This window comes from Homarus americanus, unplaced genomic scaffold (genome assembly GCF_018991925.1).
Source record: "Homarus americanus isolate GMGI-L3 unplaced genomic scaffold, GMGI_Hamer_2.0 scaffold23578, whole genome shotgun sequence".
Lineage (NCBI taxonomy): Eukaryota > Metazoa > Arthropoda > Malacostraca > Decapoda > Nephropidae > Homarus > Homarus americanus.
Genome location: NW_024733231.1, coordinates 3,351,241 through 3,357,240, shown reverse-complemented (window position 1 = coordinate 3,357,240; position 6,000 = coordinate 3,351,241).

Genomic DNA, 6,000 nt, shown 5'->3' with positions numbered 1-6,000 from the left:
GGAAAGTAGATATTTCCCATTTTTATGATACAAATTTCCTGTTTTCTATAATACGGCAAATTTGTTATCTAACCAACTTTCCCGAAAGTCGATATTTCCCATTTTTACGATACAAATTTCTGTTTTCTATGATAATCTATTTTAAAGTGGTTATCTAAGAAACTTTCCCGGAAAGTAGATATTTCCCATTTTTATGATACAAATTTCCGTTTCTATGATAACTATTTCGGAAAATTTGGTTATCTAAGCAAACTTCCCGAAAGTAGATATTTCCATTTTTATGATACAAATGTTTTCTATGATAATCTATTTCGGCAAATTTGTAATCAACCAACTTTCCGAAAGTAGATATTTCATTTTTGATGATAAATTTCCTGTTTTATGATAATCATTTTGGCAAATTTGTTATCTAACAAACTCTTCCCGGAAAGTAGATATTTCCCATTTTTACATACAAATTTCCGTTTTTAAGATAATCATTTTCGGCAAATTTGGTAATCTAACCAACTTTCCCGAAAAGTAGATATTTCCCATTTTTATGATACAAATTTGTTTATGATAATCTATTTTCGGCAAATTTGTTATCTAACTAACTTCCCAGAAAGTCGATATTTCCTATTTTTACGATACAAATTTCCTGTTTATGATAATCATATTTCGGAAGTTGGTTATCTAACAAACTTCCCGGAAAGTAGATATTTCCCATTTTTATGATACAAATTTCGTTTTCTATGATAATCATTTTCGAAAATTGTTATTCAAGAAACTTCGCGAAAGTAGATATTTCACATTTATGATACAAATTTCCTGTTTTATGATAATCTATTTTGGCAATTTGAATCTAACTAACTTTTCCCGGAAAGTAGATATTTCCCATTTTCATGATACAAATTTCCTGTTTCTATATAATCTATTTTCGGCAAATTTGGTTATCTAACCAACTTTCCTGAAAGTAGATATTCCCATTTTTATGATACAAATTTCCTGTTTTCTATGATAATCTATTTTCGGCAATTGTAATCTAACCAACTTTCCCGGAAAGTAGATATTTCCCATTTTTATGAACAAATTTCCGTTTCTATGATAATCTATTTTCGGCAATTGGTTATTCAAACCAACTTTCCCGGAAAGTCGATATTTCCATTTTTATGATACAAATTTCCTGTTTCTATGATAATCTATTTTCGAAAGTTATCTAAGAAACTTTCCCAAAGTCGATATTCTATTTTATGATACAAATTTCTGTCTATGATAATCAATTTTCGAAAGTTGGTTATCTAAGAAACTTTCGCGGAAAGTAGATATTTCCCATTTTTATGATACAAATTTCCTGTTCTATGATAATCTATTTTCGGCAAATTTGGTTATCTAACAAACTTTCCCGGAAAGTAGATATTTCCTATTTTATGATACAAATTTCCTGTTTTTATGATATCTATTTTCGGAAATTTGGTATAACCAACTTTCCCGGAAAGTCGATATATTCCCATTTTTATGAACAATTTCCTGTTTATGATAATCTATTTCAAATTTGGTAATCTAACTAACTTTCCGGAAAGTAGATATTTCTATTTTTATGATACAAATTTCCCTTTTCTATGATAATTCGCAAATTTATCTAACCAACTTTCCCGGAAAGTAGATATTTCCCATTTTTATGATACAAATTTCTTCTATGATAATCTATTTTCGGCAAATTTGGTAATCTAACCAACTTCCCGGAAAGTAGATATTTCCCATTTTTTATGATACAATTCCTTATGATATCTATTTTCCGCAAATTTGGTTATCTAACCAACTTTCCCAAAGTAGATATTTCCCATTTTTATGATACAAATTTGCTTTATGATATTCATTAAGTAAATTTGGTAATCTAACCAACTTTCCAAAGTAGATATTTCCAATTTTTATGATACAAATTTCCGTTTCTATGATAACCTATTTTCGGCAAATTTGTAATCAAACCAACTTTCCCGGAAAGTAGATATTTCAATTTTTATGATACAAATTTCCGTTTTCTATGATATATTTCGAATTGTTATCCAAGAAACTTTCCTGAAAGTAGATATTTCCCATTTTATGATAAAATTTCCCATTTTCAGATAATCAATTTTCGGCAATTTGGTTATCTAACAAACTTTCCCGGAAAGTAGATATTTCCTATTTTTATGATACAAATTTCCTGTTTCTATGGATTAAAAATTTTCAAATTTGGTAATCTAACCAACTTTCAAAGTAGAAATATTTTCCCATTTTTTAAGATACAAATTTCCTGTTTTCTATGATATAATCTATTTCGAAATTTGTTATCTAACCAACTTCCCGGAAAGTAGATATTTCCCATATTTTTATGATACAAATTTCCTGTTTTCTATGATATCTATTTTCGAAAAGTTGGTTATCTAACCAACTTTCCCTGAAAGTCGATATTTCCATTTTTATGATACAAATTTCCTGTTTTCTATGATAAACTTATTTCGGAAAAGTTGGTTATCTAAGAAACTTTCCGGAAAGTAGATATTTCCCATTTTTATGATACAAATTTCCTGTTTTATGATAATCTATTTTAAATTTGGTAATCTAACTAACCTTCCCGGAAAGTAGATATTTCCCATTTTTATGATACAAATTTCTGCTTTTATGATAATCTATTTTCGGCAAATTTGTTATCTAACCAACTTTCCCGGAAAGTAGATATTTCATTTTTATGATACAAATTCCGTTTTAGATATTCTATTTTCGGCAAATTTGGTAATCTAACCAACTTTCCGGAAAGTAGATATTTCCTATTTTATGATACAAATTTCCTGTTTTATGATAATCATTTTCGGAAATTTGGTTATCTAACCAACTTTCCCGAAAGTCGATATTTCCATTTTTACGATACAAATTTCCTGTTTTCATGATAATCTATTTTCGGAAAGTTGGTTATCTAAGAAACTTTCCCGGAAAGTCGATATTTCATTTTTATGATACAAATTTCCTGTTTATGATAATCAATTTCGGAAAGTTGGTTATCTAAGAAACTTTCGCGGAAAGTAGATATTTCCCATTTTTATGCATACAAATTTCCTGTTTTCTATGATAATCTATTTTGGAAAGTTGGTTATTTCGGAAAAGTAGATATATTTCCTATTTTATGATAAATTTCCGTTTTCTATGGATAATTTTATTTCTTTCGGAAAAGTTGTTTATCTAACCAACTTTCGCGAAAGCAGATATTTCTATTTTATGATACAAATTTCCTAAGTTTTATGATAATTATTGGCAAATTGGTTATCAAACCAATTTCCTGGAAAGTAGATATTTCCCATTTTTTATGATACAAATTTCGTTTTCTATGATAATTCATTTTCGGGAAAGTTGTTTATCTAACCAACTTTCGCGGAAAGTAGATATTTCCATTTTTTATGATACAAATTTCCCGTTTTCTATGATAATCTATTTCTCGGCAAATTTGGTTGTTATCTAACCAACTCTCCTGAAAGTAGATATTTCATTTTTGTGACATACAAATTTCCCGTTTTCTATGATAATCTACTTCGCAAAATTAGTAATATTTCCAAAATTCGGAAAATCTATTCTCTAAAAATCGATAATCTACTTCCCGAAAAGTAGTAGAAAATCTATCTACTTTCGAAAGTAGATAATCAATCTCTCCCGGAAAAAGATATTTCTATTTTTTTATGATACAAATTTCCTGTTTTATGATAATCTATTTTCGGGAAAGTTGTTTATCTAACCAACTTTCGCGGAAAGTAGATATTTCCCATTTTTTATGATACAAATTTCCTGTTTTCTATGATAACTCCATTTTCGGCAACGGTTATCAAACCAACTTTCCTGAAAGTAGATATTTCCCATTTTATGATACAAATTTCGTTTCTATGATAATCTATTTTCGGGAAAGTTGTTTATCTAACCAACTTTCGCGGAAAGTAGATATTTCATTTTTTATGATACAAATTTCGTTTTCTATGATAATATCTATTTTCGCAAATTTAGTTATTCAACCAACTTCTTCCCGGAAAAGTAGATATTTCATTTTTGTGATACAAATTTCGTTTTGATAATCTACTTGCAAATTAGGTAATATTTCAAAATTCGAAAAATCTATTCCCTCTGAAAATCGATAATCTACTTTCCCGAAAAGAAAATCTATTCACTTTCGAAAGTAGATAAATCAACTTTCTCCCGGAAAGTAGATATCGTATTTTTACGCTGTGTCTCTGTTTCTATGATAATCTATTTTCGAAAGTTAAGCGTCCAACTAACTTTCGCGGAAAGTAGATATTTCCCATTTTTTATGATACAAATTTCCTGTTTTCTTATGATATTCGCTGGCAATTTGGTTATTTCAACCAACTTCCTGAAAGTGATATTTTCCATTTTTTACAGGATACAAATTTCCTGTTTTCTATGATAATCTATTTTCGGAAAGTTGTTTATCTAACCAACTTTCGCGAAAGTAGATATTTCCCATTTTTGCGATACAAATTTCCTGTTTCTATGATATAATTTGGCCAAATTTGGTTATCTAAATCCAACTTTCCTGAAAGTAGATATTTCCCATTTTTTGTGATACAAATTTCTGCTTTGCGATAATCTACTTTTGCAAATTAGGTAATATTTCCCCCAAAATTGAAAAAATCTATCTCTGAAAATGATAATCTACTTTTCCTGAAAAGTAGAAAATTCATTTACGAAAAGTAGATAAATCAACTTTCCTGGCAGATATTTCATTTTTATGATACAAATTTCTGTTTCTATGATAATCTATTTTCGGGAAAGTTGTTTATTCACCCAACTTTCGCGGAAAGTAGATATTTATTTTTTATGATACAAATTTCCTGTTTCTATGATATCTATTTTCGGCAAATTTGGTTATTCAACCAACTTCTTTCCCGGAAAGTAGATATTTCTATTTTTATGATACAAATTTCCCGTTTCTATGATAATCTATTTTCGGGAAAGTTGTTTATCTAACCAACTTTCGCGGAAAGTAGATATTTCTATTTTTTATGGATAAATTTCTCATAGTTTATGATAATCTATTTTCGGCAAATTTGTTATCTAACCAACTTTCGGAAAGTAGATATTTCTATTTTTAAGATACAAATTTCCTGTTTTTCTATGATATCTATTTTCGAAAAAATTTGTTATCTAACCAACTTTCCCGGAAAGTAGATATTTCCATTTTTGTGATACAAATTTCCTGTTTATGATAATCTACTTCGCAAAATTAGGGTATTATTTCAAAATTCGAAAATTCATTCCCCGAAATTGATAGTTAATCTACTTTCCCGAAAAGTAGAAAATTCATCTACTTTTCGAAAGTAGATAATCAACTTTCCCGGAAAGTAGATATTTCATTTTTTATGATACAAATTTCCTGTTTTGCGAATTTCCTGTTTTCTATGATAATCTACTTCGCAAAATTAGGTAATATTTCCCAAAATTCGAAAAATCTACTTCCCGAAAAGTCGATAATCTACTTCCCGAAAGTAGAAAATTATTCACTTTTCGAAAGTAGATAACCAACTTTCCCGAAAGTAGATATTTCCCATTTGATACAAATTTCCCGTTTTCTATGATAATCTACTTCGCAAAATTAGGTAATATTTCCAAATTGAAAATCTACTTCCCGAAAAGTCGATAACTAACTTCCCAGTGAAAATTATCTATTTTCTCGAAAGTAGATAACCAACTTTCCCGAAAGTAGATATTCCTTTTTTATGATACAATTTCTATGATAATCTACTTCGCAAAATTAGGTAATATTTCCAAAATTGAAAAATCTACTCCGAAAAGTCGATAATCTACTTTCCCGAAAAGTATCTATCTATTTTCGGGAAAGTAGATAACCAACTTTCCGGAAAGTAGATATTTCCATTTTATGATACAAATTTCCTGTTTTCTATGATAATCTACTTGCAAAATTAGGTAATATTTCCAAAAATTCGAAAATCTACTTCCCCGAAAAGTCGATAATCTATTTCC